Source organism: Muntiacus reevesi, chromosome 2 (genome assembly GCF_963930625.1).
Source record: "Muntiacus reevesi chromosome 2, mMunRee1.1, whole genome shotgun sequence".
Classification (NCBI taxonomy): Eukaryota; Metazoa; Chordata; class Mammalia; order Artiodactyla; family Cervidae; genus Muntiacus; species Muntiacus reevesi.
In genome coordinates, this window is record NC_089250.1 from 169,198,114 (window position 1) to 169,225,188 (window position 27,075).

The following is a 27,075-nucleotide window of genomic DNA, read 5'->3' on the forward strand; positions in this document are numbered from 1 at the left end:
TCTTGCGTTTTGTTGTTCTCCTTCTAGAGCTTTTTTTCTACCTTTTTGTGTTAAACAAGTGTTTTTTATTGTTCTATTTTATGTTTTTATTGGCTTCTTACCTATACATCTTTATTTTTAGTGTTATTAACAATAAATATGAATGTACTCATCTGAGTCTATTTACTACAGTTCTTAACACATCTCAGTCCATCCTTGACAGCTGATATTCCCCATTTCTCACTTTGCACTTTTATCTTACTGTGAGTCACCTCCTGGGCTTCCCTGGTAGCTCAGCTCGTCAAGAATCTACCAGCAGTGCAGGAGACCTGGGTTTAATCCCTGGGTTGGGAAGATCCCCTGGAGAAGGGAGTGGCACACGACTCCAGTACTCTTGCCTGGAGAATCCCATAGACAGAGGAGCCTGGGGCTCCAGTCCACGGGGTCGCAAAGAGTCGGACACGACTGAGCGACGAGCACCGCACAACGCTCAGCGCAGACCCCGACACTGGGCACCCCCTGCTACCAGCTTCATACTCTGCAATTTAAAAACGCAGCACCCACACAAAATGCAACTCTATTCCAGCCTCATGCCTTGTGAAATTAATGTCCTATCTTTTGTTTATATATATATATTGTAAACCTCATCTTACAATGTTTTTATTTTGGCTTTAAATATTTAGTTTTCTTTTAAGTAAATTTCAAGAAATAAGAAAGCATAATGTTTAAATATTTACCCATTTATTTATCACTTTCAGCCCTCTTGTTTCTTTACCACAAATCTGACTTCCCATAAAGTTCCTTTAGTCTAAAGAGGATCCTTCAGTATTAGTCACAGGAAAAATTGCTGAGAGTGAGATCACTCAGTTTTTGTTTATCTAAAAGCATCTTCATTTTATTTACAGTTTTGAAATATATTTTTAGTGGATAAAGCCCAGGTTAGCAGCGTTTTCCAGATCTTGAAGCCATTTTATCTGGTTGTCTTTGGCCTCCATTATTTCCTATGAGAAATCAGTAATTTTTCTTATCCTTGCTCTTCTCTGTATTATCTTTTTGTAAAAACCTGTTTTTTTGTTTGTTTGTTTTTGTTTTCAGCAATATAGCTATAATTTGTCTACTATTTATCTAGTATTTATGTCAGGTATGTTGTCTGGTAACTTTATATTTTGATGCTTGAGGTTCACTTATTAAATCTATGAATCAGTGATTTTTTTCATAAAATTGCTCACATTTCTGGATATTATTTATCCAAATAATTTTTCTGCCCCAATCTTACTCCTTCCTTTATTAGTATACCAAGAGCATCTACTACTGTCCTACAGCTCTCCAAGAGTCTGACTTTTTTTTTTAATATGATTTTTGTTCCTATTCTTCAGATTGGATAGCTTCTATTGGTTTGTCTACACACTCGTTGGCTCTTTGCTATCTCCAATCTGCTGTTAGGTCCAGCCAGTGAATTTTCAATTTCAGTATTTACTTTTCAGGTCTAGAATTTTCTTCTGGCTCCTTTGTATAGTTTCCATTAATCTTCTTGGAGTTCTTGTCTGTTCAATTATGAAGACAATATTTTCTTTAATTATTTGACTTCTTTTCATTTGGTTCTTTGAACATACTTATACTACTTGCTTTTAAAGACTTTGTGCCCTAAAATGAACATCTAGACCATCTCAAGTTTGGCTTTTACTGGCTGGATTCAAATTTTTCTACTTATTCATATAACTATGGATTTTTTTTATTAAACACTGGATATTGAAAATTACTTGTAATGTAGCAGCTCTGGATTCTGTTTTTTATGCCTGAAGAGAATTGATTCTCGCTCTGGCAGGCAGTTCAGTTGCAGGCTGATCATCCTGACTTGCATGGGCTTGGTTTTATGTTTTGCTTGGGCAGGGTTGTGGAAAGCTTAAGGCGTGTGCTGAGCGGGTCTAACTTGTTAGAATTCAATGTGCAAATACTATTTTCCTACAGATAGTTCCCGAGTTTGACTTTATGCCTTGTTGAAGGGATCTAGAATGACCTTTACTCTAGGATGTAGTTTTACTCCCTCCAAAAGGTCTTTGTGATTTCTCAGTTGTCTGCCTGTGGCATCAAAGAGGTGTCTATGAGGTGTCTCCACTCTGGCGGGACCAAAGCTCCAGTGTTCCCACTACAGGTTTTCTCTGCTCACTACTTGACCCCTTGTATCTCTGTGCTGTGTTCAGCCTTATTCCATTCGCCACCTAGTAAGCTTTAGGCAGTCTTGCACTACAGATGCATAACTCTGTCCTCAGACTTGCTGGGGTTTCCAACACAGATTCTGGGTTCTCTCTCTGTGTCTCTTCTCTCTGTCTGATGTCACCCCCTGTCCTAAGATTTGAACCGCGTTAGCTGCCTGAACTCTGATGTCTGTCCCCAGACTCCTTGGGATTGCTGCCCTCTGCACCATGGTTGGTAATTACCCCCTGGAAGTAAACCAGGAAATCTGTGGCAAATATTTCATGAGTTTCCCTTCTCTCAGAGATCCCGGTCTGACATGGTCACTAGTTCAGTGCCTCAAAACAATTGCCTCATACAATTTTGTCCAAGCTTATGCTATGGGTGCCAGATTAGTTTGGTCCCAGTCACTTCAATATGGCTGACAGCAAACTGGTTTGAATATCTTTTAATATGTTTCTTAAGTCATTTTATACACACTAAAATTTGGCAAACATAATTATAGATAAATCACGAATGGCAATTAGAGTTATGGGACAGAGTGTAATTATTGAAATATTGACAACATGTACAAAATTATTTAACAAAATTCATAGGTTAGGATAAACAGAAATAGAAAAGGTGAGTATATGTTAATTTCCTGATTTTCCTGCAATAGAGTTCAATAGATAGTATCTAAAGTTAAGCTTTCAGGATTTAGGTATATTCTTAAAGTTATAAATGTCTCCTCTAAAGGAGCCAGTGGAAGGTAGAAAGGAAGGGAAGGTGGAAATAACAAAGGTAAGTTCAATTTACAGTCTTACATAAAGTGAAGGCAGTAGATGCTACATGTAACAGGTAAATCTGTAAATAAGAGCATAACTACATTATAGGAAGTTGTAATGGTAACATCCAGAAGAACCAAGACCACCGGAAGTATTAAAGTGGCTACTTCTGGGCAATGGGAGTAAATGGGGGAAATTATCTTAATTTTTATTTTTTTCTATCATTTGAAATTTCACCAATGCAATATTTATTTACTTCCTTATTTATTTTACTATTGCAACTTTTTTTTTACTTCCTTTGCTCTTTATTTACTATAGGTGCCTGTGTATGTATTTTAATTTAAAAAATATAAAGTATAAAATCAAATATAGGCTGTGTGCAATTCTCAAGACCAGTGAGAGTATCTATGAATTTAAGCGCTTCATTCAGAAGTGGGCTCACTGCATATCTCCAGTATATCCAGTATATCCCTGAATTTCAAATTATAGTGATGTTGACATCACTTCAAAGATCTGGAGGAAACCCCACAAATCCACCAAACTCCCAGACATTTTTTACTGTGGGATGTCAAATATTTAGATTTTGAGAAATATTAAAAAATTTAAAGGAATTCATCACTTTTCAGCTGGATATCTGAAGACTCAGACAGTGTGTGAAGGCATAATTATGCCTTCATAGCTACTTTCCTTTCTTCTCTCCTGTGCATCACCTGATTCCTTGCTTTTGCTGGAGTCTCAGAAGTAATAATAAAAAAGGGACAAAGAATCAATTAAAAATGCATTTTACTGTGTGTCTGTCCTTGGCAGGGACAACACAGCACTGTGCTTAATCCAGAACTTTAGGACGGCTGTTCAGGTTTAGAGGCCAAATTAAATGTTGTGAACGGTTTATTCTCTGGCAATGTGTTTAAGCGATTTCGTATTTAAGATGGCATCAATCCTTTATGGTTTGAAACTTGGGTTGGAAGTATAGGTTGTCATTGAAATAAAACAAGAGTCTTTGCAGGCTTTATCAGGGAGTTTTTTTTAGGGTTTGCCTTTCTTTTCACCTTGACATTTATGCTAAAATTTAGAGTGTTCAATCTTTCCCACTCTAGTTCCTTTTTTGGGTACTAAATGGGGAAGACGATAAAATCCTTGCAATATCTGTGAAGAGGAAAAACAGGAAAAAGCAGCTTTAGAGCTGCTTTTCAATAGCTCAGTGAAGAGGAAATGCAATTTTTGGCAACTGCAAAGTCCTTTTGGGATAGGTAACAAGGACACTGGAGAACCCAAATCCTGCAATTTTGGTAACAATACTAAAAATAATTATTCTGCACACATTTCAAACTAAGTCTGTGTCTATAGTGACCTGTATTCTAACAAAGAAGACGTGCTAAGATTCTGTTGGCTTTGTTGGGAAAGAAACTGTGATCATAAATAGTCACAAATCCATCCATCATTTTATTATTTGGAGAGTGATTTTTATTTGACCTCCAGTGTTTGTCAATGATGGGATTCTTGGATAGTGAGCTCTGAATTTTTCGTATGTCCCTAACCACACGTGGGATGGTCTGCTTATAGAAGAAGCTGCAGAATCACTTTGCAGAAGAATCAGAATGAAAATTGACTTTTGGGTGTTCTTTTTAAAAGGACTTCAAACAGAAACATGCAGGGCCAAGCGGTCTTCATAGGTGACAATACTTCTACACTGAGCCCAAGCCTGGTGAAACCTACCCATCCTCAGTTTCTAGACGATCAGGATACAAAATTCAAAACAAGAGTAAAGCATAAAACACAAGACTTACATGGAGACTGGCATATACTTATCTTCTTTCTAGATTTTTGAATTGAGTGTTCTGGGGTAAATTCATTCAAGAGCTGTCTCTGTCTGTCTGTCTGCACATATTTGTCTGAGTCAGGGTAAGCCAGCACCCACTGTGGGTTAATGTGAATAAACCAAGGGCAGAAATGGTAAGGTGAGATCAGACATTTCCCAGAGACAGTGTGTATCTGGAAACAGTGATAAGCTTGGAAAGGCACAGAGGCTGGAGGCCAGAACCACGCTGACTATCCCAGCCCAGGCCTCCGCGCCGGGCCGCTTTCCGCTCTGTGGCTGGGGTCTCTATCTCAAGAGAATCAGGAAATGAAATATAATCTATTGAAGGGTGCTCAGAAGGAAGCATGCAGAATGTCCACTTCAAGGTAGAGAGAGATAAAGAAAGACATTTGAAAATAAGAATCAGAGCCGAACAGGAAACGCTAAAGGGTTGGGAGCGCAAGCATGCTTTTAATTAAAGACACGGCATTCCCAAAATCATTTTTTTCTTCGAGGCTTTCATAAATCTATCTTTTTAAAGCTCTGTCTTCCAGTTTAAGAATTGACTCATTACTATTTTATATGATAAAAGTAATACACAGACCTGGTTAAAAGTCAACCTGAACCAAAATAAAAAAAAAAAAAAGAAAGACTCCTTAGGTCTTGACAACTCCAGCTCCACCCTGTACATTTAATCACTATTCATTATTTTACATCTCAAGTAAAGTCCCAGAAATTTTATTTTCTTAAACACACACACACATGATTCGTTTTGGAGAAAAAGTGTGTGATCAAGCCATAGTATCACTACAAGCTTGAATTTTTATCTGACATGAACTGGGGGGGTCTTTGCAGGCCAGTTAACCGGGCTTCTCCTCCTACTTACAGTCACTAGAGAAGAAAGTTGATACATTCAGCATAATGCATTCAGCATTCAGGCTTTTTCAAATTTTTGCTGCCTGAACATCCATGTCTATATGTCTTTGTGAATTTTATCTGTAGAATAAATTCCCTGAAGTGGAACTGATGGGTTAATTTCATTTGAGAATAATAATCCTATTTTACGATCCCATTCTCATAATCCTATCAGTGAGGCCATTGTCGAGAGCCTAGTTCTCAGCCTCTGGCCTTGATAGGTTAATAACCACTCTCTAAATACTGCTTCAATTTGCATTTCTTTAATTATAAATCGAGTCTTGTCAGATTTAGCTGGCTATGTGTATTTATTTACCTCTCTATTTGTAGCCTATGCTCATTTTTCTAGTGAATTATCTCTCTTTTTTTCTGATAATTTATATGGAACTCTACCATTCACTTTATAAAGTATTTCCTAATTCAGTATCTTCTCTCTAGATTTTTTTACTTGATTGGTGATACAATGTTTGAAATTTTATATTATTAAATATGTGGTTAAATAGATTGAACTTGCCTTCTTCAGCTTCTGGATTTTGTGTTTTGCTAAGAATCCCTGCCCAGTTCAAAATAACAGGAACATGAAAATGCTCTCCATTTCTTTTCTTCTAATAGTTTTATGCATTCATTATCACATTCAAATCTGTGATTTATCTGGAAATAATGCTGGTGAAAAAGAAGAAGTAGGAATTCTGAATGTCTGATCTTTGATCTTTTCCTTATGGATTTAAATTGCCAACTTTACCACATTTAAAATCCCAGCTGTAGCTTGTTTACACCTGGCCTTTGTAAAATCCCTCTTCCTAATTTTACCACCTATTTCTCAGTCAGTACCTGGCTGCTTAAATTTTTTGCAGTTTTCAAATCCATATTACTATCTGTGAAGGGTGATACACAGAATTTTTTTTTTGAGGATTTCTCAAACTTTTCCTGTATTTTGGTCTTTTTAAATGCACTTTGTAATAATTCATTATCTTCCCCTCAAAAATCTCATTAGTGTCTTGACTAGAGTTGCAATGTATTTATAGATTAAATTGGGACAAACTGATAACCTTATAATATTGAATCTTTCTAGCAAAGTACAAACTATGTGTTTAAACTTATTCAAGACTTCTTACATCTCTCAGTTGAAGTTTCTTTTGTTGCTAACTTTCTTGCTGATATTGAGGAGTATAATGTTTTCCTTCTCATTTGATTTCCTATCTGATTATTTTTCACGTATAGGGAAGCTACTGTTTTTATATGGCAGTTTCCATTCACTTCAGTTCAGTTCAGTCACTCAGTCGTGTCCGACTCCTTGTGGCCCCATGAACCGCAGCACGCCAGGCCTCCCTGTCCATCACCAACTCCCGGAGTCCATCCAAACCCATGTCCATTGAGTCGGTGATGCCATCCAACCATTTCATCCTCTGTCGTCCTCTTCTTTTCCTGCCCTCAATCTTTCCCAACATTAGGGTCTTTTCAAATGAGTCAGCTCTTCGCATCAGGTGGCCAAAGTATTGGAGTTTCAGCTTCAACATCAGTCCTTCCAATGAACACCCAGGACTTGAATTAAATTGTCTTATTTCTTCTCTTGGTATTAACAATTGCTTTTCTTCTCTCTTTCAGGAACATAATCATTATTTGCCAATGACAGTAACTTTATCCCTTTCTTTTTTTCATTTTATCTCTCTATTGCATTGATATTTTCAGAACAGTTTGATATGACTCGTTATGTTTTTAGTAGCGGTAAATGGTTTATGAAAAACTAAAGCATGTCAATACTTGTTAAGTGTCTGGTGCAGAGGGGGCACTCAATTAGTGTACAATGAATAAATTAATGTCACCAGCATCATCCTCAATGGAAGGAAGAAACGTCTCTGATCTCACATTTGAACTGAACACCTTCTCTGTGTCTGGCAGTCTTCTCAGTGCCAGAATCCAGCAGTAGCAAGACAGAATCTCTGTCCTGAGCACCGTCATGTGGGCATTATCCACGCCACTGCAGGAGGGGTTACTGTTTGTTCTATACAGGTGGCGCTAGTGGTGAAGAATCCACCTGCCAATGCAGAACATGCAAGAGAAGAGGCTTCGATCCCTGGGTTGGGAAGGTTCCTTGGAGTAGGAAATGGCAACCCACTCCAGTATTCTTTCCTGGAGAATCCTTGGACAGAGGAGCCTGGGGGCTACATTCGATTGGGCCTCAGAGAGTGGGACATGACTGAGCCACTGATCACATTGATAAAGAAACTGGAGAAGTCACTTAACTTCTTTTAGGGTGTTGAACTTCAACTACAAGAGAAGGATTCTCTATCAAGTCAATGTCAAGACAAGATTGCAGAGTAACTGCTCAGGTTCGAGTATTAATTTTGGTGTCAAATTTTGGCTGTCTATTTGGCATTTAGTTCTTAATTTATTACAAGTATGCCTTTTTGAATCTGGAGTGGGTGTGGAATTTTGTTGAATTTTTTAGTCTGTTTCTAGTGAGATGGGTAGACAGATAGACAGAGATATTCTCCTGTAACTTGTGAGGTGAATAATATTTACAGTTCTGGTAAAATTAAATCATCCTTATATTTCTGGTTAAATAAGATAATACATGTTAAACTTGGGCGATGTGAAAGTGAATATTTTTATTTTCTGTCTTCTTTTGTTTGAAATATTTCATGCCTAAAGCAAAAATTGTAAAAATGAAAAGTAATAATACCTTGAGAACTATTTTCCATAAATAATATGTGATTATCATAGACATTTGAGAAATACACAAATTGTGGTAAAGAAAGCGCACATACACAGGCACATCAACAAACTGCTTTGCTGTCTATTTATGTAACAATATTGGAATTACACTCCACCTGCAGTAACTGCATTTCATGCTCACTATTATATTGTGAACACAATTATATTAAAAAATAAGAATGCTCGTGGAAGCATGGTTTTTAGTGTCTGTATAGTATTCCATTTAGTAGACGTAACAGGTTGTTGACTGTAAGTATTTCTAACTTTTCACTATATAAATGACGCTGTCAAATCTTTATGCAGCCTGGTCCATACTTTTTATTATTTCCCCAGGCAAGATCCCAGGAGATTAAACAAATGGCTGTATCAAAAGATGAGACTGTTTCAGAGTTCCTGTTAGCTGTTGCCTAATTGCTTTTCAGAAAGGTTTTATCTATCAGAGCCTCTTCAAGTCTTGTTTTCTGTTTTTAATCTTCAACTCTCAGTCTTGAATGGTTCTCTGAGTCATCACAGAATGGTGCACTTATGCTTAGTACCAGTTTATGCAGCGTGCAATTTGCTGTCATAATTTACTATGCTCTAATTCATGAGGGGAATATACTCATGTATATTATATGAGGTACATTATCTAATATTGTAGTAGCTCAGTGTTAACTAGAATGCTTAATATTCTTAACTTTCCCTTATTCACTAATGCTGGCAGCTAGTCAATACATCCAACTTTCTGGTTATCGGTCACTATTATCATTTATTTAATTCTAAACTATATTCCATGAAGGGCTCCCCTGGCAGCTCAGTGGTAAAGACCCCACCTGCCAATGCGGGAGACCGAAGAGACTTGGGTTCAACCCTGGATCGGGAAGATCCCCTGGAGAAGCAAAATGGCAACCCGATCCAGTATTCTTGCCTGGAAAATCCCACGGACAGAGGAGCCTGGTGGGGAGCTAGGCTTGAGGTTGAAAAGAGTCAGACATGACTGGACTGAGCGACTCAACAACAACAAGAAATACTCCAGGAACCCAGGAAAAGACAGCTTGCAAGTTGGTAATAACAATAACAAGGACGAGGACGATAATGGTTTGCATCTGAATGTGGGAGTATTCAGCTCAGGTCCCCTTGTGCTCTGAGATCCACGGTGGCTGGTGGCCAGTGGTCCACTGAGTGTTCGCAGACTTTGTCTCCAGCCTCTGCACTGCGTCCTTCATCACATTAAGAATTGGACTCACCATAGACATCTGCATGAATCTGGGGGGTTTTTCACCACATCAGCCAGTGTCTGACGTGGGTCAAGAACTTGGCTTGTTGGCTTGGAATGGGTGAGGGGCATGGGAGGCCAGAGGGGCCTTGGGTCACGGTTCTGACTTCTCCCGGGTTCAGTCACTACCCTCGGGTCACAAGTCCCAGGTCTGCCTGCCGTCTGCTCTGCATTTTAGTCCACTGCATCTGGCCACAGACAGTCCAGCAGAACCCGAGCCAGTCGTCCCCCCATCGGTAGTGGTGAAGAGGGGAAAAACCAGAGGCAAAAATCTTCCGCAGAGTAATCCGTGATTTTTGTACATTTACAGTCAGGCCTCTGCATCCCTGTTCTTTCTTTGGGGAAGCTGCCAGCCCAACTCTGCTTCCTGCTTCCGAGGCTCTCACCTCATCGACAGCCCCCCAGACTCACCCCAGGTCACCAACACCTTCCCAGAGAGGCTGCGCTGCCTGGAGGGTCGCCCGAAGCCATCTCGCCCGCCAGCCACTGCAGGAAATTGGAGGAACAGGAGCCAATTTCCCTGCGCTTTTCCCATCCCGCTGCTCTCTGCGTGTGCACCTCCGTCCAAGACAAGAAATGAGCTCGCCAAGTGGAGAAGTGCTCTGCCGGGAGACCAGCCATCAATCAATAATCAGCTTCATGCAAATCTGCCAGAGCTGCAGGTGAGGCGGGCCCACCTCCACGGGACTCCCCGTCCATACATGCACACCGATGCAGGTTCCACGGACAGCAGGAAGCAGGGTCAGGACCCGAAGGAGAAAACACCTTCCGTCTGTTTAGAGACGAGCACTCAGTCCCCCCGAGGACCTGGTGGGAGGCGCAGGTCTGCATCTCGAACTCATGTTCACAAAACAGCCCTTCGTCTCGTTGGGCGAGATGCGCCTGCCTCTCACTAACTGCGCGATTTCGTGATTAAGCGTGTAAGTCTAGCGGGGCGAGGATCCAGCCTGCGCTCCACCCGCCCTGGTCTTAGGTAATTTCCCGCTCTTCCATGACATTCCAGATTCTCTTTGAAGCTTCTAATGGACCAGTGTTCAAAGGGTATTTTGATAATTTATGTCTAGCTTTCAGGCTGTTGTGACAAGCCCGGAATCAAGATGAGTCTCATTGAGACATTTTCTGTTGGCAAAGGCGGTTCATGAGGCGGATTCAATGTGGAAAGATGTCCTCAGTGAGGAGACCCCTCCTCATTTCCTGCTATGCAGCAGAGAGCCTCCTTCCTTCCAAGGAGGAGCAAATCCCCAAAGCCACACTTCGGGTGTCTCCCCTCGACTTTGGCTCTCAGTGGTCATTCTCGCTCAGAAAGCTTTCCTTGAAAACGTAAGCTCTCCGACGACTCAATTGTTCCCTCTAATCTTCCATTTGATTTTTGGCAGTTAAATTCACACCTCAAATGTAGACTTTTTTTTTTTTTACCTTAGGCGACTCTTTTGATTCTTCTAGTCGACTGCGAGTTTAGCAAAACGCAGTATGCACATCCTCTTTCTGGTAATTATGGTTTATACATTCCTTCCTCTTCCCTTTAGGACCTTGCTGGCAAGTTTGCTGCTCTCCTGTGTTTCAAGGAGGCGAGAATTAAACTCCCTTCTGTGCTGAGCTGTTGGGTAAAACAATGTCCTCGGGGCTGTGGGGTTTGTTAACCGTCTCCCAGTTCCTCCTCTGGGTTTGGCTGGGTGCAGGCGTAGCTTCCATGCCTGTCCTGTCCTGCGTGGAGCTTCACTCCGAGCTTACGTGTGGGCCAGACTCCTGGCTTCTGGGCTCTTCTGTGCATCTTCCGCGCAGGATGCACGGCTCAGGGGCTCTGCTTCTTGCTCTCTCCTGCGTAAACAATGGCCTCATGCGGTGGCATCGGCAGTTTCTCCCCTGCTCAGGTTGCCGAGTGCGTGTGCCAACCCAGGAGTACACACGTGCAAAGCGCACAGAGACCGAGTGCACACAGACACAGCTGCGTACACGCACGTGCACTCACAAGCACATGAGGTCACACACACCTTGGTGCATTTGCACACGTGGGCCTTGCACACACACACACACGTGCTTGCACACGCACACTGAGGCATGGCCTGCGGTCTCCTGCTCGGCCTTTTCTCATTAAATGCCCAGAGCTGTGTTTGTGGAGGGTCGAGGGGCTTCATTCACTCATGAGCCAAGAAGGTGGACCATGACTTACACGACTTACTCTCAGGTGGCTAAACAGGGCCGCCTTTCAACCCAAATATTTGGCTGTCGCTATAGAAACCCAGGCCCTGGCTCCGTGCGCCAAGATGGAGGAGCTGCCATTCTCTGCGGTCCCCTCTTTCCTGCCTCTGCAGCCAAGTCGTGCCCCAGCCTGGACCGTCGTCCTTAAAGGGGAGAGGCCGGGATGGTGAGGAGGAGGGGGCTCACCTGCATGCAGGTGGTGCGGAGGGCTGCTCCTGCCCGCTCCCCAGGGCTCAGCCATGATGACCACCCTCCCTGGCTGGCCGGCCTGTGCCCAAGGCACTTCCTCTTGCTGTGTTCGCTGGGATCAATTTGTTCCCAGTTATGGAAAATCAGCCTACGCTGTTTTAACATCCAAACGGTGGCTCCAAACGAGCTTTCCCGGTTACATCTGAAAATGTAATAAAATAATTCCTCGTGCTGACAGCCGCTGTGCAGGCCATTTGGAAAACATCAAAGGGTGAATGGTAAATGCTCCTTCCTATGCCCCGTGTGCAGAGCGGGCCCCATGGTGGATCCTCACCTCCTGCAAAGCTTGCTCTCAGCATCGCCCATGCTGGAGGAGAGAAATTGATAATGTTGTCAAATGAGCCTCTACGGCGGGTCCGGAGCCAACAGTCAGCCTGCTGGGTCCCGGCTCTGTTCTCCTGGGGGGCCCACCGCCGATGCCTCCAAGCTGAGGCTGGTGGGTGCAGACATCCTGCCCCGGAGCGGTGCGGGCATCTCAGTGGGGAGCTGATGGTGGCTGCTTCGGGCTCTCCTGCCCAAGGTCGTCTGGGGTGTGACTGTCTCTCCTGACTCTTGGTCCACGTGGGACAGGAGGCTGCATACTTGCTGAGGTCGTGGTTTTACTCTGAGGATGAGCTGAGATGGACTGGAAACCAAACAGGCACATTTCGTTTTCAACGCCAGCACCCCCTCTGTCCTCCACCCTCCCCTTGGGGGCCTCCAGCTCGCTCTGCGTCTCCCACCCTGTCTCGGTCACTGGACGCTGTTCCTGTGACCTGGGCTTCCCAGCTAGACCGCAACATGACTAGGGACTCAGGCATGAAGCCAACGTGCCCCCACCCTCCCTGCGTCCGAAAGCAGGAGGCAAAATCCACGCTGCTGGCTGAGCTTCAGACAGATCGTGGAGGAAGAGGCGACCCCAGGTGCCTCCATCAGAAGAGCTGTGGGGAGAGCAGGCGTCATGGAGGCGGACACCAAGAAACGGACCAGAGGCTTGGGGGGAGAAGGAGAAGACACGGTGGAATCTAGCGTGCAGGGTTGTTAAGAGAGCGTCCCTGGTGGCTCAGAGGGTGAAGAATCCACCGGCCAGTGCAGAAGACCCGGGTCAATCCCTGGGTCGGGAAGATCCCCTGGAGAAGGGAAAGGCAACCCACGCCACTGTCCTTGCCTGGAGAATCCCGTGGACAGAGGGATGGCCGTTCAGGGGATGGCACAGAGGCGGACACGACTGAGCGGCTAACACTACACTTTCCTTCGAGGGGTCTCAGGACTGAGCAGAGCAGCGGCGTGTGCGCGGGGTCCCGGAAACAAGCGGAAGCCTCTTCTCGCCCTCCTCCCCGCCGCTTCCTGCTCTCAGGCCGGACGTGCTGGCTGGTGGAAGGAGCCGGCCGGCCTGGCTGGTCCTTCTCGTGTGCGGATCCCGACTCGTGTCTTAAAGTTACAAGAGGGGCCCCCGCTTGATGAACTCCCTGAACTGAGCCCCCCTCTCTTCCCTCCTGACAGATGGGGTGGGGGGCGGATTTCCTCTGAAAATGTGGGCGGACAAGAGCCGGTTTGGCCTTGGTTGCGGGGAAGCCCACCCTGCTCAGAGATTCCATTTAGAAACCTTTGAAAGATCTGCATTGCCCCGTGGAACCCAGGCAGCCCCGGGCATTCGGACATTTCTGGGACCTGGACCCGCCTCTGTCGCCGTGGGCGGTGGGACTTCCAAGCCCGTGAAGGGTGGAGAGAGGATGGGCCGGGCACGCCTGCTGCAACTCGGGTGCTCCTGGGGGCAAGAGCGGGGAGGGGGACCCTGTGTGGCCTGAGGAGCAGAGCTGAGCCCATCCCCCACCCTCCCCCAAGGCAAACCCTGAGGCCTGTCTCCACCCGTGGACTTTGGTTTTGATACCTGGGACCTCACTTCTGTTGCTGGGTCTCCTCTGGGATCAGTCTCTTATCCATGCATGTGTGTTTGCGTTCTCCAAGCCAAGATGGGACATTCCCTGGGCTTCTAGAATATTCTTTAATGTCATCTACAGGCTTAAAGCAGCATGCAAATACTCTCCTACCATTCTGAAGGTCAAAATTTTGAGATCAGTTTCAAGGGGCTGAAGTCCAAGTGTGCGCTGGGCAAAAATCCTTCCAGAAGCTTCTGGGTGGAGTCCTTCCTGTTACCTTTTTCAGCTTCTAGAAGCTGTCTGCATCCCTTGGCGGGGGGCCCCACATCACTCCATCCTCTGCTTCAGTCCTCATATCTCTCGCCCTGACCCTCTGACCTCTTTCGTTTTGTGAGGACACTTGTGATTACACTGGGTCCACCCAGGTCATCCAAAATCAACCCTCATCGCAACATCGGTCACTTCATCACCTCTGCAAAGTCCTCTCCCCACGTCCTGTAAAGCGGCAGGATTTCAGGGTCGGATGATGATGCCTGGGTTGTCGCTCTGCTCACCAAAAGGACACAGAAAATATGAAGGCAAAGCCAATGGTGGGAGGGGTGTGCTCAGACGCAGAGGAGAAGCCCTTCCTGGGGCGTCAGTGGCTGGAGGCAGTTAAAGGTCAGCATTTAGCCGTAGTGTGCCTGGCCTTTCTCTTTAGAGGTGCTTCCTCTAGCCCTGACCGGTTGATGCCGTTTTTTTTCACTCAGAAGTTTGAACTCTCTTCCTCTCTCTCTCACACACATAAGCACATGCTATTTCCTTCTTCCTCTTTTTTTTTTTTCCTCTCTTTTTAATTTGGCGTTTATTGAAGCTGATGGAGTGAACTGGATAAGCGTACCCCAGAGTAACTGATGTGCCACTTAAAATATTGAACATCCATTTAGAAAAAAATGTACAGAACATTCGGTCCCATCACAGCACGCGTGCCCCTGCCCCCCCACACCCTGGGGTCTCGGCCAGAGAGCAAATTCCCCCAACTCCAGCCTCGGAGAGCCAGACCTGTTTCTCCGCTGGAGAAATGTAAGTCCCAGAGAACAGGGCCATTAAGCAAAGTTAGTGACAACAGGAACAAAGGGGAAGTGACAGCAGCCCGCGGGGCCCAGGGAGAGGGTCGCCCCAAAAGCCTCCTCGGAAACAGAGGCCCAGGTGAGGCTGTGGATGCATCTGGGGTCGCAGCTCCCAGTACGGAAATTCTTGTAACAACTCCTGCCTCGTTTTCCGTTAAAATCTTACAGTCTTTTAACTGTGTTGTGTAACTTGGTGAGGGCAGAGAAGGTTATGCAAGTCTATTCCTTTTGCATTTAGAGATTCAGCATTTCAGGAGAAATGGAACTGATTCTCAGTCATCAGCATGATCCACTCCTTCCTAAGATTGTGCTGTTCTGCCTCTTACTACCCATGTGCTGTAATAAAGGGTAAAACCAGTACCTGCAGCTCGATGGAAATGCTTGGTGAATGCAGCTATCTGGGGGCAAGGCTGCCTTGGCACTTCAGGATTGACCCGGAGGTTACTAAGTGCCCACGGCTCTGATGCTGCTGGGGCAGGCATCTGCTCATGGAAGCCCAGCTCTTCACTTGAATTTCGTGGTGCGTGAAAACATGCTTCTAGTGATTACCCCAGAATCTCCTCCTCTGCGTTATCAAAGGCAGACTTCCAGAAGCTGGACGTTTGCTCAGGTTCCTAGCTCTAACCTAGAACTGCAGACATGTACTGGTGGATCCAGCCAACAAGAGCAGGATGATGTAGTCAGGTCTTGAAAGGATGGGGCTAGGGCTGGACTGCGGGTGGAGAATCAGGCGAGTGGCTCTCATTTCACTGGGTGAATTTTCCTGTTGCTTCAGCAGATGAAAGAAGCATGTTGATGGGGAGTCTCAGAAATCAGTTCTCAATGGCAACTTCTAGAATGGTGCTTATGACAACCAGGAGGATGGGGAAACAGCAGAACCTGGAAATGGGAGACTTTGTGTTCTGGCCAGGAAACCTCCGGGCTTGTGGACTTGGCTGTGCAGAGTATAGAAGGGAGAGAACTCCCTGCATCTGATAGAGACAGCTGAGCTGCCTCTTCTGACCCTGGACTTGGCTGGGGATGGACGATGACTTTGGTTCTTAAGGAAGTCAGGTCTCAGGATTCAGGCTCTCTGTTTGGACTTGTTATAGGATCATCAGGTTATCGGCTTCCTTGGCGGCTCAGCGATAAAAACTCTGCCTGCAAAGCAGGAGACCTGGGTTCGATCCCTGGGTCAGGAAGATCCTCCTCTGGAGAAAGGAATGGCTACCCTCTCCAGTATTCTTGCCTGGAGAGTCCCATGAACAGAGGAGCCTGGCAGGCTACAGTCCATGGAGTGGCAAAGAGTAGAACACGATTGAGAGATGAGCATCATGATTCAATATTCAGTCAGAACTCAATAATTCCTCATCATTTCATTGCTTAATAGGTGACTACACCCAGGGTCATCAGGTCATTTTAGCAGATTTTCATCCTAATTAATAAATATAAATGCACGATTTATTTATTCACAGGACCTGGGGCATCCAAACTCCCTGTCTTTCCTAGTTACTTGTGTGATAGAGTCTACAGCAGGCAGAACCCACCCTAAGGAAGAGTCCCCCAGAGGCAGGAAAGAGCAATGCAGATGGGATCTCACCTGGGCTCTGCCTCACCTGCTGGGTCGCAGGACAGGTGAGAGGAGGTGGGGCCACACCTGCTCCCTCCTTTGGCAGGTCCTCCTGCTCTGCGGGGGCCGCACACCTCGGTTTCTGCATACGCTGTCTGATGACTGTGTCTCCTGTCACCCAGCACCACGACCTAGCTGTCGTCTGTACTCTTTCAAGAGAAATCGTCCAAATGTTTGCGAGCCAGAACTGCACTGCTTTTCTGTAGCAAACACACATGATCTCATTTTGGATGGTAGCTTCTTCTCCTTTTGATTTTTATAAATAGTGAAAAGTGAAGTCGCTCAGTCGTACCCGACTCTCTGTGACCCCATGGACTGTAGCCCACCAGGCTCCTCCACCCATGGGATTTTCCAGGCAAGAGTACTGGAGTGGGTTGCCATTTCCTTCTTCAGGGGATCTTCCTGACCCAGGGAATCTCCCGGGATTGAACTAGGGTCTCCCGCATTGTAGGCACAAGCGTCACTGTCTGAGCCACCAGCGAAGCTGTAAATAGGGAAGGCTGTACATCAAAAGGGCTTCGCGGCGGTGCCAGGGGTAAGTGGCGTTGCTTTGTTTTGATGACAGGTGTGATATTTCACTGGGCTTCCCAGACGACTCAGTGGTAAAGAATCTGCCTGCCAAAGCAGAAGAGGCAGAGACACAGGTTCGATTCCTGGGTCAGGTAGATACCCTTGAGAAGGAAATGACAAGCCACTCTAGTACTCTTGCCTGGGAAATCCCATGGACAGAGGAGCCTGGCGGGCTACAGTCCACAGGGTCACAAAGAGTCAGATCCAAGTGAAGACACACTTACGTAATATTTCACTACTGTAACGTCTTCTAGTTTTCTGGGAGAAAACTTCCAGGGACTTATGTTCAAGTCATTTTGCCTTCAAGATTTTTAACTTGCCAGGTAGACTTTTAATTTTATTTTCTGTCTTAAAAGCAGCTTTGGAATGCAGCTAATACTTGCAGGACAATTCTTTAAAGCTGTGAGCACCTATTCACTACGGAGCAAATAGGTTTTATTTCTTGCATGTTCCTCTGGGACACTTGAAGGTATGAGATTGGACTTGGGTATTTAATCCATGCCCAGACTTGGCCAGTCCTTGAAAAGGTGAAATGAACAAGATAGACTATTCAAGGGGAATGAATCTTATACTATTTTAGCAAAAATATAAGGTAGGATTAGCAATTCTACTTGAGGGAGAATTTTAAGAGCACTGTTTATTTAGATAATCAGCTCAAATCCTTAAAAAACAATGAATAAGAAAAGGGTGCAATTTCCCACTCAGCCAGCTAATTAATAAATAAATACAGAAGAGAGGGCTGCTGCAGCTCATGCCCCCAAGAGAACTTCTGTAAAATAATAAGCTCTTTGAGGAGATGGAGAACTACATCAATGAAAGGGGCAGGGGGGTCTCTTCGTGTGTATGTGCGGTGTGTCAAAACTGGGAGGCTGAAAATCGTGAGAGCTCAGAACTGTTTTGTTTTATTTTAACTTTGAGAATTAATTTTATTTTTTCTTTTTCTTCTATTTTTTTAATTTATTTTTTAATTGGAGGATGATTGCTTTACAATATTGTATTGGTTTCTACCATACATCTGGCTTTTAAAAATATGATGAATAAGGTGTGGGATGTGATAGCAGACCCTAGAAACCAGAGGGCCCAGGGTGACACGCTGCCTGACACTGTGTTCTCAGAGCATCTCCGTCTGCCTCCAGGGCCCCTTCACAGCTCATCTGCCTCTGGACCTTGCAAAGCTGTTGGCTCAGTATCCTTGGTGGTCGCTCACAGACAGGCATCCAAGATCAGAGCAGCCCAGAGATTTAGCTCAGGTCCCTGCCCCCGGGTGGGTGATATCTCCTAACTTTCTCTCCTCTGCTCTTTCTGCCACAAGCTCGTATCTTATTCAAGGTGAACCAAGTTCACTGTCAGTTTCTCCATGGCAATTAGTCAGAGTCAATCTCATGCAAAATATATAAAGACTGAAATTAGACAATAAAAATTAATGAACTACTGATACATGGTGTGTCCGAATCTCAAAAACGTTGTGTTGACGGAAGGAGCTGGAAATGAGATGATGTACACAGTATAAGTCCATGAAGCCTAAACTCAGGCAAACGAATCTAGGCTGTTGAAGTCAGAATAGTGGTTCCTTGGGGTGTAGGTATTGACTGAAAGGAGTGGGAATTTCCTTGGAGTTTTAGAACATTCTGTATCTCGATCAAGTTTATGGTGATACAAAATCCATTGGGCCACCCTCAGGACTTGATCGCTTTCTGTCAATCACATCCCAGCAACATAAAAATGACTGCATTCTGCTACTGGACTAATCAAAGCAAAGTAACGTCACAGAACCTAAACTGGCATGTCCCATATTTTTGCAAAACATCCTCACATGAGTTGGCACTGTGGTAGAGATTTTTTAAAAGTATGCTTTAACACAAACATAAAATAACGAGATTTTTGAACTCTTAGTTTTGAGTTGCGCATTCTAAGAAGGATACAGCTATATATTTTTTAATGGAGTCAGTGAAGTTTCACAGAGAATGGATATTCACTGTAAATAAATCATTCTTCAATTCCTTCAATGAAATTAATTTCACATTCCTATTATTGCGTGCAATTTGATAACTGCTAATGCTAGTCCAGCAAATATCATTTTGCTAATGAATACAATCATTAGTGTTGTTTTCATTTTACAGTAAGCCATTATTATTACCTACTTTCATCTGAATGCATATAAAGTTGCAATAACTTGGTTCCTTTCCCTATGGAATCCAACCACCAAATCGGCTTCTGACATTCAACTCACCCAGCCCAGTAGGGGCATCCCCAGAGAGAAACATCTGGGCAAAGTTATTCAGAAAAGCTCTTTTATTCTTCCCAAGCTGATCCCTTAGCAGAAGACTTTGGAAGTGATACATCAACACCCCACTGCACTAAAATGACTATTGGGTGATTTCTGAAGGTCTTACACATTGTTGATTCTTTCTGTGGGATTCCAGAAATAACCTTTACTCAGCTCCAACAGTTTACGGGGAAAAAAAGCTGTGTTTTCATTTTGTTGGAAACCAACTCTAGCTAGTTGGCTACTTGCTCTTGGCTTTCGTTGTAGCAATGAGGCTGCCCACTGCCCTGCGGCCCTGGCACTTTGTCCGGATATGTGTTGAGATTTCCATCTCACACACCAAGCTTCCTGGGGCCGTTGGAACCTTGTGTCCACAAGGCACTTTAAGCAAAGCCGCCCGCAGCTCAGATAGGACCCGCTTCAGGCCAGCAGGCACCGCAGGGCCTTGCGTGATTCAGGCTTGCATTTGATAACGGTACCCCGGGCTGAGGGCTACCGTGGAACACCCAGGGAAAGCTCCCCCAAAGCCAGTCACAGAGTCAGCCTTCAGCTTCTTTCCGAATCCTGGCCTCTGTAGTGTTCCCTGACTTCTCCGGGACCCCAGTCCTGGCCGGATGGTGGTGGTTCCTTTCTAGCCCCCGTGACACACGATGAGCAGAACCAGGGTCTGGGTCACTCGCCCAGCAATGCCCCCAAGACCAAGACTATTGTTTGTAGCAAAGTGGCCGACTAGCCTCGGGGTGGGCGCCTTCCTCGGAAACGCTCTACGGAATAAAGCGGGTGATTGCATATCGGTCAGAACTGTCTTCATCAAAGCCGACTAGAAAGTTCGTCCCGGGGATGGAGAGGCAGTGCTTTTGAAGGGAACATGAACGGCTGTGGGAGCCAGGCAGCCCGCAGAAACATGAGTCACGTTGCCCAGAGCCCTCTGGAAAGGTTTCTGTCGTCTGGGGGCTCCAGATCAGACAGCCTCTGATTTTCCCAGTCGTGGTCACGGAAGAAGAAAACACATAAACCAAACCTGAAATGCGGGCTTTGCTTTTTGCCACTAATTAGTGGACTGATTAATTAGGCTTCCTGGGGAGGAGCAGCTCTGTGCCGACAGGGACCCCGGGGAGGAGCCAGGAGGGAAGGGTGGACGGAAAGCAACCAACCCCAGGGGCAAGCGGGGGACACGGGATTTAACGCGACAGTAGCTGGAGCAGCATCTTCAGTGCCAGGTGTGGGCAAGACACATGCACTGATCCCGGTCGGGGGTCCCCAGAGGGGCTCCCATCACTAGGGGAAGCACGGGTGGGAGCCTGGAGGCAGAGCCAATGGGCACCATCTCAAGGGCCTGCTTAACGTGGAAGAACCTTCCAGAAGGGGAGGAGATGGCAGAGAAGAGCGCGGAAGGGCCACAAGCCAGCAGGGCCACCGTCGGCCAGCATCCATCCGGCCCAAGCTCCTGGGACTTTGCTGTCCCAGGGGGAAGTTCCCCCGGCCTGGCCTCTGGAGACCCGGCTTTCCCAAGGGAAAGGGAACGGCAGCAAGGGCAGCGCGTGTGGGTACGGAGCGGGCAGTGGGGACAGACGGGGCCACACCCCCAGGTGCCACACGGATCCAAGTCTGCTGCCCGGCGGTCAGAGCCACGTCCTCCCTGCTCACAAGGGGCTGGTCTTGTTAACCAGAAGCTCACTCACGCGCCCAACCAGGCTGGCGAAATCTGCAGAACCACGGCCACCAGAATTGTCTTTTCCTTATTGACTCACTCCCACGACAACAACCCGGAACATAAAAGGGAAAAAAAAAGAGCCCCCCTTTGGATATTGAGCAGACGAAGGATATTTTCTGTTTTAGCTTTCTAAATTGCGAGAATCAAAGAAACTGGCTGATGGTACTTCTGTGTGAGGACGCGCTGCTGGCAGCCAGCATAGCTTGTAAGGGAGGCTGCAGATTACATTTGCAGACCTCCGGGGTCGTGTGTTGTTGAAAGGGACGGGCGACTCTGTCTAGTTTAACCCCCTCTGGCTGAGAACTTTGCAAACGCCAAATCCTCTCTGGAAGACACTTCATTTCTACTAACATGAGGCCACCAGACCTTGGTAATATTTTAGAGAACTAAAAAACCCTCACTCAGAGAAGGCACAACCGCTGCTCAGTGTCTTAAAATGACATCAAAATGCCTTTATGACCCAAGTCAGTCCATTGCCAATTTCCTGAAAAGTCACGCAACCTCATTTATTGGGAGGACAGTCAATGGTATCATGAACAATTGCATTATTCCACAGTCTTTAGGTGTAAACATCACGAAGAATCGTTTAAAGAACAAATAGTAAATGAAGTAACATGCCAAATGCTGTTTGCTGTCGCCAAGGGTTCTATATGCAAGGGCTGACCTCCTCTAAGATCACTTGGTGGAGGCAGAGAACTAGGGCTTTTAGAGAACCTTTTGACTCCTTTTGACCTTTTGATCTTTTGCTGCTCCTCAGAGTCAGAACTGACAGCCCAATTGCTTTTCATGTGTGTGTTAGTCGCTCAGTCGTATCCGACTCTTTGCAACCCCATGGACAGTAGCCCACAGCTCCTCTGCCCATGGGATTTTCCAGGCAAGAATACTGGAGTGAGTTGCCATTCCCTTCTCCAGGGAATCTTCCTGATGACTCAGGGATGGAACCTGGGTCTCCCGCATTGCAGAAAAATTCTTTACCATCTGAGCCACCAATAAATGAGATTTCTTTTTTATAATTTTATATATTTCTGGGCATTCTGGGGTCTCTTCTCTCTCTTTCTCTCTGTCTTCCTCATCATCACTCTTTCTCTGGTTCCTCTTTGCCATGAGCTTTTTTGTGGTTCTAGATATTTCTGGGCTTTGAGGCATCTCCTCTCTCTCTCTCTCTCTACCTCACACCCTTCCCCTGGTTCATCTTTGCCTTGACCTTCCCTTTCGCTAGGTTCCCAGACAAATACAGACAAAGGGCGCAAGCGCAAAGCAACCTCAGGAATGAAAGCGTCTCAAACGTTGCCTGACTCAGGAGACAACCCGGTCCTGCCTCACCAACACCCACGCTGTGGAACGGGGATAATATTTTAAAACGTATTTTCAGATGTATTTTCATAACCTATAAATCCTGTTGTTCTCAGGCTCCTCGCCTATGGAAACAGTGGTTTTCGAGCTCTGAGGAAAGGCCAGACACACCAGCTAGGAAAACAAAGTCGTTTTTCAGTCTTGACTGGCAGAGAAGATTTGTGAGTCCCCAGCAAGTGATGGATCTGAAAGCCATGCATTGCTGGGAGAAGGAAGGGTTTCCTAAATTCCTGAACTTACCATCCATAGGGCCAGCATGCTGGGGGAGGTCACGGAGTTTTACTGTAACTCTGGGGTGGGGTCATCTTGGAATGTAGAGTCCAGGGAATCACTACCACTGGGCTGGGATGTGCCGGAGGAGAAGGCCAGAGAGCTTTGGAGTCCCCCGGCTTGTAGACACAGCACCGCAGTCTCTGCCTCTGTCTTTACACGGTGTCCGTTAGAGAAGACCTGACATTGGGTTTAGGACTGACGTAACTCAGGGTGAGCTCAGCGTTACTACTGACATCTGCAAAGACCCTATTTTTAGAAGAGTCACCTTCTAAGATTCTCTGTGGACATGAATCTGGGGAGTCACTTTTCAACCTAGAACTCTGTCCAGGTGCACCCCTGCTCGTGGGTGTGTGTGCTCCGTCGTGTCCGACTCTGTGTGACCCCCTGGACTGTAGCCCGCCAGGCTCCTCTGTCCATGGGATTCTCCAGGCAAGGATACTGGAGTGGATTGCTGTTTCCCCTCCAGGGGATCTTCCCGGCCCAGGGATCGAACCCATGTCCCTGTGTCTCCTGCATCAGCCGGCAGGTTCTTTACCACTATGCCACCAGAGATGCAGATGGCCTGGAAGCAAAATCTGTTTGCTCGTGGGCGTGCAGGCTTGGCTGTGGCTCCGAGGCAGTTCTGACTTGAGCTGTGAAAGTGGCCCCTCTGAGGTTAGGCGGTGTGCCGGGTTCAAAGTGTGATTTAGGGTCTCCAGCTGTCTCTATCCCTGCAATGCCAAGTTCATGCCTTTCTCCCCTCTCTGCAAACCCTCACACTTCTATGACGTCCTGTCCATCCCTGTGTTCTCCAGCTCCTGCTAACTCTGGGCGGGACCGGGGGAATCTAGAAGAGTGTGCACATCCCTCGGGGACGCTGAGCTTTGGTCTGTGCTAAGGCAGAACCACAGTCTGGGCCACCAAATCCTTTTTCTTCTTTTTGGAAAAAAAAATGACCCACTCTGGGCCTTCCTGGTCACTCAAGGTGGAGCAGCTTCTGCCTGGCAGATCTTCCTCTGTCTGTCTCCTCAGCACAAACCCAGAACTAAACCCAGGAGAGAGAGCCCACAGCCAGCGCGGTCACTTCACCGCTTCGCGCCGCACCCGGCCCCTTTGTCTCCTTCCTGTGTGTCCAGGTAACACGGTTTCGCTTGTCTGTGTGCTGAAACTTCATCATGGAACTGGGCACTCTTTTAAAAATTCCCATTATTTATTAAGTTATTGTTTCATTTTACACAACTCCCCATCTCTTCTGAAAAGTTCAGAAAATAATATATTTGCAAGTAGAAACAACGGGCAGGGTTCCATCCCAGCAGGAACCTGAGGTGTCGGGAAGGGGCTTGCCGGCCAGTCCTAACTCCCAGTCACGCCTCCGGAATCCTGCTTCCCCATCGCCCCAGACAAAGCCCTGCAGTGACTGTGGGGACCGTGGCTTCGCAGTGCTGAAAACAGAAGTCTGATTCTGTGGGGTCTAACTTGGAAAGATTCCTGGGTCAGGAAGAGCCCCTGGAGGAGGAAATGACTACACATTCCAATATTCTTGCCTGGGGCGTCCCAAGGACAGGGGAGCCTGGCGGGCTGCAGTCCTTGGTGTTGCGAAGAGTCGGACATGAGTGAGCGATTAAACACCAAGACTGCCCGAGAGCTCTTATAGCTGTAAGGCAGAAACAGGCCACCTGCAGCCTGGCAGGAGGGCGCAACCCTCTCCCTGGCCCCAGAATGCCCTGCAAGGTTGCAGGGATCAGCTGCCCAGGTAGGCCTGGCATAGAAGGGACAGGAGAGCTCCCACGTGGCAGATGGAAGTCTTCCAGGCGGCTTCACCTGGCCAAGCGGTACAGGTGACCCTTGGGGAGGGAGGAGCGGCAAGTCCGGACACCTGGGGACCCGGGGAAACCTGATGGCCTCAGCAGGCCCTGGGTGGGAGGAGACGGGGGCCCCGGCCCCACACCTGAGCATGTACCAACACGTGGATCCCGCAGATGTGCTCTGGCCGGTGGAAAGTCTCTGGACTTCAGTTCCCTTCATGATCCCGAGTCCTCGAAATCTCCGATTATCCTTGCTACTTCTTCTTCCAGGCCATGCACACAAACCTGATAGTTACTCCAACACTGAGCTCAGATGGGCACCACGGCAGACCTCAGGGACAGGGGGTTGAAGCTTTGGCCTCATTTCCACCATCAGCGTTTCCCTCCTGCCTGCCTCTGCCCCTGCCCCAGCCTTCCAAATCGGCCTCGTGTCCTACGAAGCGCATGGAAGGTGCCATGTTCTGCGCTCACCGCTAGTTCTTAGGCTCTGGACCCAGCACACATTCCAGCTTTTTTTTTTCCATGGGAAATATGACTCTGGGGAACCATTGCTGCCTAAAATCCCAAGTCTGGGGACTCCCCTGGTGGTCCAGAGGCTAAGACTCTGTGTCCCCAATGCAGCAGGCCTGGGTTTGACCCCTGGTCTGGGAAGTAGATCCCACATGCTGCAACTAAAGATCCCACATCCTGCGACTGAAAACTTCACAAGCCAAAACTCCAAGATCCCTCATGCCACAACTGAAGATCACGCATGCCTCAACTAAGAAGTGGCACAGTCAAGCAAATAAATAAAATAGTAAAATAAAATTCCAAAGACAGGGCATCAGGGGCCCCTGTGTTGGGGCACCGCATCTCACACGCTCCAACCAGCATGTTCCATGGTTACCAGTGCTTCACTCCCACATCGACCACTGGGCATCTTGTGTGCTCCTAGGGATGGAGACCAGGGTCATCTTGACATGTGTGGTCCTACAGCAAATAGTAAGAAATAAAATGATAAGGAGTCTAGGAGGGAAGACTCCCACTTTTCTTTTCATTTACAATGTTTACTGCACTCTTTAAAAATCATGAATCCCATACCATACATTTCTACAACACAACTGGCATCAGATTTAAAGCCTGTTCTAGGAATCCACTTGGGCTTCCCAGGTGGAAGGAGACATAAGAGACATAGGTTGGATCCCTGAGCTGGGAAGAGTCCCTAGAAGAGGGCCTGGCAACCCACTCCAGTATTGCTGCCTGGAAAATTCCATGGGTAGAGGAGCCTCAAGGGCTACAGTCCATAGGGTCTCAGAGACTGACTGAAGTGACTTAGCATGCATGCAGCACGGGAATTGACTTATAGCTCTCCCTTTGGAAAAGCTGAGCAGTGTGGTATGAAGTAAAGCGGAATGAGTTGTTAAAATCCTTACCGGTCATCACCCGTTTCCAAGGATGGATGCTCATGATACTAGAGACTGAGGGAAATCAAGGAGAATTTTCTCCTTGATCTGTTTTTGATTCATTAATAAGCATTTTATGCTATTTGGGATGAAAGAGCTATTTATGGATGATTTTTGTTTTTGTTGATCTTGTTAATTCTGTGAGAGGTGAATAAATAACCTAGAAGTGAGTTGACCAGGGATAAGCAGCCTTAAACGAAGATGGTTGGAAATCTATGAAAATTTACAACAAAAATAATAACAGCAACAATCAAATAACCTGGAGAGAAACTTCTCTCTGATATAATTTTTTTTTTTACCAAAAAGGCAGAATTTACTCCCAAACTGAGTAATGACCACAGCCAAGGGAACATCCTCTGCTCACAGTACAATGAGTCCCAAGTTGGAAAACCTGACCCCAGGTGCAGGGTAGTTAGTGAACTCACAGGCAGAGCTTGGAGATCAAAGATGTTGACCTGATAGCCCACAGTCATGGCTCCTGCCTCAGCTCTGTCCAGTAACTGAATGGCCATGATTAACAGAACCAGGGTTGAAGGACTGGACTTGATGGTCTGTAAGGGATGGATTAGAACAATATCTAGGTGAATAGGAAGGGTGGCAAGGAATAATGGCACATGGCATATAGGTAAGAACAAAACCAAAGAAAACTCCATTATTCAAAGAAGAATATACAGCCAAAATGACACAGAACTCCTATAAAAATTCTGCAATGATAAAGAAGACAAGCGTATGATATAAATTGGAAATATAAAGGATACACTTTGACATAAGGTATAGTTTAATAAATTGAAGAAAATTTAAGATATTTACAGCTTCACATTCTTGAGGATATTAATGAAACATTGATTTCATGAACAGAGATGAAAATCAGATAATAAAACAAGAGAAGGTAACCGGCAGCTACTTAATCCAATAAGAAAACTTAAGAAAAACTAAATATCATGGCATAAACGGGCTCAGCTGGTAAAGAATCCACCTGCAATGTGGGAGACCTGGGTTCGATCCCTGGGTTGGGATGATCCCCTGGAG

The 27,075-nt window shown here is 46.1% G+C and overlaps 1 long non-coding RNA gene across 2 annotated transcripts in view; it reads left to right on the plus strand.

Moving 5' to 3' along the window:
- The window catches only part of LOC136158369 (uncharacterized), a 61,553-nt gene that overhangs the window by 17,543 nt on the left and 16,935 nt on the right, over positions 1–27,075 (plus strand). Inside the window, exon 3 of one of the 2 annotated variants that reach the window (XR_010661332.1) lies at positions 7,660–7,760. The exons of the other annotated variant lie outside the window; for it this stretch is intronic. This is a non-coding gene — a long non-coding RNA (uncharacterized lncRNA). Of the gene's footprint in view, positions 1–7,659; positions 7,761–27,075 lie in introns of those variants that run through there. 2 annotated transcript variants of the gene reach the window in all.